This window comes from Arvicola amphibius, chromosome 17 (assembly GCF_903992535.2).
Source record: "Arvicola amphibius chromosome 17, mArvAmp1.2, whole genome shotgun sequence".
Taxonomy (NCBI): Eukaryota; Metazoa; Chordata; class Mammalia; order Rodentia; family Cricetidae; genus Arvicola; species Arvicola amphibius.
In genome coordinates, this window is record NC_052063.2 from 11,494,036 (window position 1) to 11,504,910 (window position 10,875).

At 45.2% G+C, this 10,875-nt stretch overlaps 1 long non-coding RNA gene across 1 annotated transcript; it reads left to right on the plus strand.

Annotated features, from left to right (window-relative positions):
- Positions 1-6,865: 6,865 nt before the first annotated feature.
- LOC119803291 lies at positions 6,866-9,933 on the plus strand. Its single transcript, XR_005283621.1, has 3 exons — positions 6,866-7,072; positions 8,169-8,625; positions 9,777-9,933. It is a non-coding gene; the product is annotated as an uncharacterized LOC119803291 (long non-coding RNA).
- Positions 9,934-10,875: the final 942 nt, after the last annotated feature.

Genomic DNA, 10,875 nt, shown 5'->3' on the forward strand with positions numbered 1-10,875 from the left:
CTTTCTGAAATAACGGAAAGATTGGTTAAAAAAAAAAATCATCATTGGGGCGACCCCTCCTCTCCCCAAGTGTTGTGACCTTGAACAGAGGCCGAGTTTCCACAGTGCTCAGGCCATCTAGAGTTGAGCCAGTGTGGGAGAGAAGGCGTCCGCGAGCAGGGGATATAAATATATTTACACTAAAGTGCTTGGTGATGTTTAATGCCAGGAAGTGGCACAGACACCCCCCCCCCTCGCCGCCGTCACCGGAGCCCCCGCAATCTGCAACCTTCTCAGAGGACACAGGGCAAGCGTCAGAGGTTAGGAAGTTGGAGCAGGGTCCTTCCCCAGATGGGTCATTTTCCCTGCAGGGCAGCTTGGAGGCACATTTTATTAAGGATCAAGTAGCTGGCCCAAGGCAGTATAAATAGTGAGAAAAGCATATGACAGACAGCCCCAGAAATGAATGTGGCTTAGACCCAGGCAGAAGGCATCCACTCTGTTTACTGTTACTGGGCACTTTGCGTGGAGATGTCTCCCCAGCAACCGTCCAGGAACAGACCGTGTGGGACCGTGAACACAGACTTACTGAGGCTTAGTACCCAAATCTTTAGAGATGTCACAGTACTCTTGGAAACGGGTGAACCATACAGCTAATTCAGGGAAGGAGCCGGGACAGGAGGAGGAGGTCATACGGAAGCAGAGGCTGGCCCCTAAAAGCTTCCCCAGATTAGCCGGGTACTATTGAGGGCAAAACATTGACTCATGTCTTACTATTGTATAGAAACTGTCTCATCGGAAATAGACAAGAAAGGCCTCAAGTTTGAATTTTCCCAGGACGTTCTTGAATGAATTTAATGTTCCCCATTAGCTTGCTTTGCTGTTGCCTCTCTTTAGGGTAGACCCCAAGTGTAAGCCAAGCTTTAGGGAGATGGATCAAGCCGTGGAGACGGAGTGATGAGAACCACGGAGCTATTGAAGAGCCATGCCTTCTTAAACTATCTGTCTCTTGTCAGTCCTGTCCCCACTGTCCAGAGTTGTTGACACCTTGTGTCCATCCACTGGAGAAGGCTCTTAGGATTGGAGGGGTGTGGCACGTTCCCACTAATATTTATCAGATTTCCAAGGTACTCCTTGGCGCGTTCATCTTCTGCAGCAGGGCTTCTACTTCTTCCATACCTAAACTCTAAGTGTACTGAGAAGGATGACAGTATTGTCAGTGTCCCGTCCTCCTGGAGAGGACAGTAGCCACCTGAATATATCATACCCTGTCTGTTCGATATCTATACTTTGCATCCAGAACCTAGATATAGAAGGGTACTGACTTCCAGAGGCCAGTGACCAGGAGGAACCAATGCCCTCAGAATTTCTCCCGGAGGGTGTGAGGACATAGATGGGGGCCCTGTTTCCTCTTTCTAACCTCACTCTCAATCTGGCAAAGACTTATTTACTCCTTAGCCAATATTTATTCTGTTTCTTTTCCTATGAAAACAATTCTAGCCTGGCAAAATTCTTAGCTGGGAGACAACATTTCCCAGCCTCTCTCATAGTGGGACTGGCACAGGGCAGGTGCTTACATAAATTTGAATTTTGTCAAGCAAATGTTTTTTTTTTAATTATAAGTATGCACGTGTGCCTGGCATAGTATTTTTTTTATAATTTTTTAATGGTCTCTTTATTTTATGTGTACGAGTGCTTTGTCTGCATATATGTATGTGTGTGTGTGTGCCTGGTACCCAAAGAGGCCAGAAAGAGGGCCTTAGATCCCCTAGAACTGGAGTCACAGACTGTTGGGAGTTGTCCTGTGGGCATTGGGAGCTGAACTCAAGTCCTCTGCAAGAGCAGTCAGTGCACTTAACCACTGGACCATCTCCCCAGTCCCCAATATTTTTGTATTTGTACTTGTCAAATATGGCAACTCTGTACACAGGGATTTTGGAATGAAGATTTTATATATATATATATTCTTTGTTCTCCTCTCCTTTCTCTCCTTGGACAGAGAGAACTGGGACTTTAGCAATCACCTGGAGACGTGGTCAAGGGCAGCAAAAATTGACAACAGAGGCCTGCGGTCTATGGTGAATATACACCTTCAGAGGTTTTTATTTATGTGTGTGTGTGTGAATAAACCATCGGTCCATATTAGCTACTGTGCTATCTCTGATCTGTATCAACCTGCTGCTAGATATTCCTATGATACAGCCCTAATAAACCATAAGGTAGTATTTTATTCATCATAAACATCTCAAGTATAAACATATATACTGTACATATTTACACAATATTTTTCTTTGAGACAAGGTTTTAGGTACCCCAGATTGTCCCTGAACTCTCTATATATCCAAGGCTGGCCTTGAACTCTTGATCCTCGTGTCTCTGCCCCCAAGTACTGGGATTACAGTTGTGTGCCTCCACACCCAGTTTAGTTACTGTGCTTTGTAAGGTCTCTGAGAGACGTGGGGTTGTATTCCTTCTATCCTTCGCAAAAGAAGCCCTCAAACTGAGCTCAGTCCACAGTGCTGCCATTGTTTGCTGCCCTTGTGCATTTTGAGCTCTTGTTTCAGACAGTAACATTTCGAAAGCCAAATGGTTCTAAACTTCCGCACAGACCTTCTGCCTGAAACTCAGCTCATGTCTAATGATCTACCTAAACCTCAGAGCCGTCTTTCAAGAAGGTACTGCTAGCTTCTCTCCTATGGCACAAAGGTGAATTCAGGGTAGGCATGTGTCCAGACAAGGTCATTTATAAATTCAGTATCTTAGAGCGGAGGTGCTAGCCATGGAGGCATAGTCTTATAATTGCCAGCACTCAGGAGGCTGAGGCAGGGGGACTTCCAGTTTCAGGAGTTCAAAGCGAGCTGCAGCTGTATGGGGAGATCCAGTTTCAAAGACAACCACAGTGAAATCAGGTATGGTATCAAACACAGTTCCTTCAGCAAGTCATGACCTTGAAGGTCCACTGTGGGACATTCTGGGTAGTAAAAAGGGGTCAAACCTCCCTTTGCATATAAGGCTGAGCTACCGGTTATAAGGGGAAAGAGTGGTTAGCTGGCCTGTGAACTGTATAAATACCTGGCTCCTTTTTGGCAGTGGAACCTTTTGAAGGTTAAGTGATTGTAAATTATCAACCACACTTTTCTCAGATTGGCTGCATTTACGTTTCTCTAAAAGACTCTCGCCAACACCTCCCTCCCCCAAGACGAAGCAACTGTGAAACGGAGAGCAGACTTTCCTTATGGGAATCCCTCTTCAAACATGCAGAGAAACAAGATCAGGACCGGTCTAGCTGGCGGAGGCTGCCCTCAGGAGGTGGCTAGACTTTGTGACGTGAAGGCCGAGAGTTAGAATTTAACGGGGAGAGGAAGCAAGAAGCTGCACACGCTGTTTTGGAAGTCTCTGCACGGGACTTCCAGCTCCAGCAGACAGCAAGGAAGGGTGAGGACAGGGGTATAGAGAGCTGTGGAGACAAACCTCAGGACAACACAGGCGATGTCTCAAGTAACAGAAGCAAAGGACCCAGAAGAATAAGCCATCCACGAACAGAGAAAAATTGGCCGAGAGCATCTGCCCTTGGAATCTGCTGAGAGGTTATGACATCATGGTTGACATCTCCCGGGAGATGATGGATGAATTGTTTGTAGGCATCCAAACCACAGACACAAATAAAAGCTGTACAGAATTGAGTTGGATGGATAAAACCCCATCATGCGTGTTCGTTGGTGTCTTGCCCATCATGTTAAGGGTGAGGAAGAAATATATTTGATAGTCATTCTGGGACAGACATGCCACACCTGTCTCGGCAGGCTGAGGCAGGAAGATCACGAGTTTGAGGCTAACCTGAGCTACACAATGAGTTTTGGGTCAGCTTGGACTACAGAGTGAGAGTCTGTCTCTGAACAAAACAGAAAACAAAACAAAGCTCTATTGATTGACCATCTACTAGGTACCAGGCCTTGTGGTCAGGAACGCATCATTTTATGGTGCTGGTCAGGCAGGGTGACAACGTCTTTGAACTTCCCAAGAGCGTCGCAACTTTACAAGGTCCTTCCCTGCTTTAAGAGCACAGCTGAAGCCAGTCACCTTCTGTGTCCTGTGCTCTCTTTAATGGCTGTCGTTTTAACGAAAGTGCAGTAGCGAATGTGCTGGTAGGCAAGTTCATGAAGTACTCTCCGTTTTAAAACAGGCTTATTTATTTATTTATTTATTTTTATCCAATAAAAATGCTTTAGGTTTAGTTTTCCTCTGCTCCTAATTAATCTGTTTCCCTTTCTTTACGACTAAGTTTAAACATTTATCAAATGAGCTGTGGAGTGTGGGACAGGAGGACTTAGTGACTCCCGGTTTAGTATAGGCAGTAAGGGGAGGCTGATGGCCCAGAACTGGTCGCTAGACCCCTTCAAACTATATGGACTTGCACTTCTTGCTTAAATGCCTTGAGGGCTGTGTTTCCACATCTGAGTTATGGGGAAATTGTGGTATTTGTCATGAAGATAAACTCTATTTAAAGATTAGGTAACTGGCTCGTTGAAGGCCAAAACATGCCCTAGCAAATGTAGCGTCTTTTTGTACTCCTCAGAAATTATTGGATCTCTTAGTTTATTGCTCGTTCATCTGTATATATGTATGTCTGCAGCTATCAATAGATTGATCAGTTCATCTATTTTTCACCATGGATAGCTCAGTGAGTGTTTAAACATATTGGGAGCACAATGGTAACATGGATTCTTTCCCCCAGCAATAACCCTAGGTCTCACTCCTTATTCTACCCATAACAACCAACTGGAGGTTTTCTGTTTTTAAAGGGAAGATCTAAAGTGTCTGACTTTTACCTGGCTCCTAGCTTCTCTGTTCCCCTTCACTCCTTTTTTAGACTCTCGCTCCCTCTGATGAGCGAGGAGGAGGGAGAAGGGAGGGCCTGGTACCACTTCCCCCCCCCCCCCCACCAATGTCCACAGTCCATTCATGCTAGGGTTGTGGTGGCACTGTGGAGAGTTAGCTTTCCTCTGTGGCAGGTGTCTAAGGGCTGGCAGCACATGGTGAATAAATGCAGGGCCTCCTGCCTGGATAGGCCAGTGCCTTGGAAGACGTGGCTGTCCACTAACTCCTGATACCTTGCTCAGCTACTCCCATAGCCCTCATCCTTGCAGTCTGAGGCATGGTGGCTCATCTGTCTGGTATCTGTTGATTTGCCTCTGTATTTATGTGTAATTTTGCTGATGTTTTCTTGGTGCTTTGAGAAATCAGTTGCCTTTAGAAGCTCATCGCTTAAGCAAACAATCCCCATGCCCTTTCTTTGCTTCTCCACGTCTGGCCCCTCTACAGTTGGATGTTGTTTACAAACTTCTGTGGGTTGCCACATCAGGCAGGAAGCTGTTGCCATCACCGACCTCTGCTTGATTGCATTTTCTGTTTTCTCAACTGTATTGTGAGTGCCTTGAGCCAGGCCTTCTCTTACTGGGTTCCTTCAATACGGTCTTGTACAGGCTTTACGTGAGATTTTTCAACCCTGTTTCTCAAGGATTTGATTTGTTCTACACACCCGTCTGTGACTGTTCCATCTTGCACACGGAACCGGCAGTGGCTCGCAGGGAACTGCCTTTAAACGGAGACTGAGATGAATTGGTGATGCCTTCTGCTCTTGTCCCAGGAGATCCTCTGGGCCATTCCATGTCCCTTTCCCTGTCTGCTCAGTGATAGAAGGGGAAGCTTAGAAAGCAGACGCTGCTAGAACGGAAGCCCCAGGCATGATCAGGAAGCATCATTAACAAAATTATTTATTTTAGAGAGGGTGCATGGCGGGTGTCAGGGTGGAGGGTGTGCATGTTGAGGGGTTCAGGATGGAGGGCCAGGTACGATTTTGTGAGCATCATTTCTTTCCTTTTCCATGTGGGTCCCAGGGATTAAACTAAGGTTGTTTGATTCCTTACCTCCTCAGCCCTCTTATTGGCTGGCTCCATGGAAGCATATTTAGCAGCCCCCAAACTCTAGCTCTGTGACAACCCCTACCACTCCAGCTGTGTGGCAACCCCTACCACCTTTCTCTTGTTTTATTGTAGCTAGCTTTCTGATCCTACTACTGGCTGATGAACTCATCTGGAATTCCCAACACCAGCGCTTTCAGTCCCATTTCACTGAGTTCAAATCGCAAAGGAGGAAACTATTTATTTGATGATATTGGCGGTATTAGGCTGGGTACAATAGACACGATGCTACTTCTTTAGTAGAAACCCTACTTGGGAGGGGTAGAAGACCGGAAAGCTGATGGCAACATGGGCCTGTCTGCCTGTCTGAGATAGGGAAGAAGTTGAGGGAGGAGAAGGAGGAGAAAGAGGAGGAGGAAGAAGAATCAGATGGAATAAGATTCTACTTTTGTTGGTGTCTTAGGGTTTCTATTGCTGCGACGAAACACCATGACCAAAGAGCAAGTTGGGGAGGAAAGGGTGTATTTGGCTTACACTTCAGCATTGCTGTTCATTACTGGAGGAAGTCAGGACAGGAACTCAAAACAGAGTAGGATCCTGGAGTCAGAAGCTGATGCAGAGGCCACGGAGGGGAGCTGACTTGCTTCCTATGGCTGGTTCAGCCTATCTTTTTTATAGAACCCAGGACCAACAGCCAGCCCAGGGATAACACCACCCACCATGGGTTGGGCCCTCTCCCATTGGTCTCTAATTGAGAAGATGCCTTACAGCTGAATCTCATGGAGGCATTTCCTCAGCTGAGGCTCCTTCCTCGATGATGACTCTGTGTTAAATTGACATGTGAAACCAGCCAGTAGAGCTGGTTCAGTCTTATCTTTCCCCAGATACATTGATCAGTCTTTTGGAAGAAAACACGTAGTCTTTACTCTGTTAATGATTACTTTTTCCTCCTGTGCTTTGGGTGGAACACCTAGCTCTCGTGACAGGATAGGCACTCTGGTCATTGTCTCCCCCGTCCCGACTGAGGACAAGCCAGGGTACCCAGCCCTGCAGCCCACTTAGCCTATAGCACTAGATCTCCTTTATTTCAGGCTCTTGGAGAGAGTGGACTATACCAGTGACCCTGTGGGTCTCTACAGACTTCACCAGAGTTGTGACCGCTAATGTCACAGGTAACCAGCCAGTAGCCATATCTGCTGTGTGACCTCTAGTCCTTTTGTGTTTGCCACTTTTTTTGTTTGTTTCCCATCAGACCCCACCCCATCTGAATTCTGTTACCATACATTTTTCTTCTTGGCTGATGAAATGAGGTTATTTGCCAGCACTCTACACCGGACTCTGTCTGACTCTCGTCCTACACTTGGTTGTCAGGAGGTTTCATCGGCTGTTCTGTTTTCAGCTGAAAGCTCTATTCTGTAGCTATGGTAGCAATCGTAAGACCTCCGAGATGGCAGAGATCTCACAGCCGTCCCTTCAGTGGCCCACTTTTCAATGCTGTCGCACCGGAGATGGTCTTGGTTTGTTTTCCGTTGCCGTAATTGAAAGCTAGAGACTTGGTAACCTATCAAAGAAGCCAGTTTATTTTGGCCCTCAGTCCTGGAGTAGCCTGAGGCTTGTGTTTGTCTGATTTCTGTGGAAGGGCCTCCTGCTGCTTGAACACATGACAAGAAGTAGAAATACAAGTAGGTGGGGGAATAGAGAAAAGGAAGCCAAGTGCATGAATATACATATGCGCGCACACATACATACACACACATATACATACATACACACACGCGTGCGTGCGCACGCACATACACACATATACCAATATTATTGTGGTATTTGAAGTATGTTTCCTTTATACATATAACTACGCTATGCCATTATTGTTATATCATTATTATGTTTATGATATAGGTTTTGGTGTACTGTCTGGGTTGGTCTTCAACTCTTGGGTCCAAGCTATTGTCCTGCCTTAGTTTCTTAGGTTCTTGAAACATGACACCCAGTTAGATCACTTTATTATTATGTTGATGTTCATTTCTACCTTATTGCCTTCTAGTTAAAAATCCTGCTCTTGTCTCTGTCAGGTCACTCAGTATGAGAGATGAGGAGAAAGAGATATTGACCTCCTGCTACTCTGGGGCATGGATTCCTCCCTGTGATGAACATGATGGGTTTAGTCATATTACCCTTAAAGATGAGGAAATTGAGCTTCAAGGTGGCTAAGTAATCTGTCATATGGTACAGTTAGACCAAGTTTGAGACTCTGTCTCTTTCTTTTAGACAGTCGACAAGGTGGTAGGATACATTTTCTTAATTTTGGATTTCCTGAAAGCAAAACCTGAGATGTTTCATCTGAAAAGTGACCCCAAAGAACGGGAGCAAGGGGCGAGAAACAGCAAAGAGGGAAGCCCAGACACGGATGACCTCTTGGTTTGGCTATGGCTGCAGACAACTCACGTTCTTTCTCACAAATCCTCCGGAGGGGATTTGAGAACTATGCCACAATGCTTCCCATCTAGAAGATTGAAGAAGAACTAGATATCAAGTAGCTTTTATCATTCAGTGGCCAAAGAGGCCACAATATTAGCTTTCATTTGACTTCTGGATTATAATGTGTTGGTACCAAGGAGATGTCCCTTCCTTGTTATCCTTTATGATGGCCCAAGGGAAAACCTGATACCGGAAGACAAAGATTCTACACAGAGGCCCCTGTAAGACACAATCAAAGAGCTCTCAGGTGAGACTGGACAGAGATGACACAGAGCTGAATGCCGCAGAGGTGGCTGCAGGAGGAGGTGGGGTTAAGCGAGAAGTGGTTCAGGAAAAGCAGCCAGGATACAAACCAAGAATGGTTCGGCAAAGTTGTTCCAGACTGGGAAATGATTTCCCAATAACATGCCTCTTCTTGTGGTGGAGATTTCAACCTGAACCTAGGCCTATTCTTCTGTTAGAATTCATGTCCAGACATGTTTGAAAAGTTAATGGGGCTGACTGAGAAGATCTTTGTATGCATTTACTTGCATGAGTTCTTTTTCTCATGGTCTATCATCTATCTATCTATCTATCTATCTATCTATCTATCTATCTATCTATCTACCTACCTACCTAGCTATCCAATCTATTTATATGTCTATAACTTTAAATGTATATTTGTTTATTTACGTAAGAGAACATAGAAATAAGAAAGCAGCGTATTAGAAAGAAAAGGGCCAGAGATGGTAACAAAATCTGAAGTCAATGGAAAAGGAAACTCAGGAGAAAGAGGAACTGCTTTATGAGAGCCAGTACTTCAGTACCCAGCAGGACACACTCTTTAAATGCTTGGTGATGAAGTGTGATCTAGACTCAGGGCAGTTGGGCATCCTTCCCATTTCTTCGTGGTTCGGCAGAGAAGATCAATTGTTTATAGTGCAGTAAACACAGCACAGGCACCTCCACAGATGCTGCTCACTGTGGCCCGATTCTCTCGTATATTTAGAGACCGAGGAAGTACTTTCAGGGGAGCTAACGCCCATCTGGAGACTGGCTGGTGAAGACCGGGTCTTGGAGTCTGACCCAGCTTTTGGAGATGACATGGAGTGGTCTAAGCCGTCAGACAAGAGGTGGCAGGTTTGGTGAATGAACTAGGGACAGGCAGGATCTCAGTGCATATAACCCTGGTGCCGGTGGCCATTCGGTGAGAGTGTGGAGAAAGAGATGCACTTATAAGGTAACAAGGGCAGAATCCAGTTACTGAAAATAGCCAGCCTGGAGCCTGACTGGTGGAAGGTTCCACTTCCTTTGCCTGGGCTATGTCTGGAAGGTAAAGAGGCCATTTGCTACCTAAACAGGCAAGTTAGTCAAACAAGTCTCCACTTGAATTATTGACCATTATTACTTTTTTTCCAGGGCTGAGGATGGTATGCAGGGTCTCGTGCGTGCTGGGCCACCGTTCTAACCACTGAGCTATATCCCTAGGCCACAATAGAAATATCAGTAACTCTCAGATGACCGAATCCATGAATAACGAAGTTGTTCACAAATAAAGTGTGTCACAAAAGGGTCAGGTTTTTGTCTACCTAGTATCTTGATCCTGTTCTCTGTACAGAACTATCTTCAAATTTTTATGGCATTTATTTACTGTATTGTCTGTGTGAGAGCAGGCACACACACATGTGCACATGTGTTGAAGTAACAACTTGTGGGAACTGGCTTTATGCAGGTCATTGGTCATCCATCAGCCTTGGTAGCAAGCACTATTACCTGCCAATCCAGCTTGTGAGTCCCAGAAATACTTTTAAAAAGAAGAAGGAGAAGGAGAAGGAGGAGAAGGAGAAGGAGAAGGAGAAGGAGAAGGAGAAGGAGAAGGAGAAGGAGAAGAAGAAGAAGAAGAAGAAGAAGAAGAAGAAGAAGAAGAAGAAGAAGAAGAAGAAGAAGAAGAAGAAGAAGAAATTTCCTAGCTTCCCAGAGAAGTCAGCATACTATCTAAGTCCAGGTGATCAGAATAAGCAATTCCCTTGACTAGGCATAAGTAGGGAACCCTGAAGAGGCTTTTCTTGATATTTATGTGTTTGGTGAGGCAGAATGGCTCTCCATAAATTTTGGATCATAAACTACACAGGTGATCTGAGCTGAAGCTGTTCTCTGTTCTGTTCCCTTTCCCAAATGCGTGGAGAGAGCCAGGTCTTAAGCTAATAGAGAAACAGACACAGATGAAGAAAGATGAGGGATGGATAGAGAGAGGCAGGGTCCTAAGAATATCCTTTGCACCTTGAATCCTACCATGTCTAAAGACAAACAAATTCCTTTTTTTTTTTTTTGATGCGTTTCATTCAGTTTCATCAAAGGTTTTAAAATGAGCATTTATAAAGGGATCAGCCCAATACATGTGTCTTTTTACTCCCTCTTAGCAATAAGCTTCCGTGGTGACCATGCTGACCTGAAATGTAGAGTTGATGCTAAAAATGTCTTCTCAGTTCTGTTCTCCATGAGAACACACTGGCCAGTG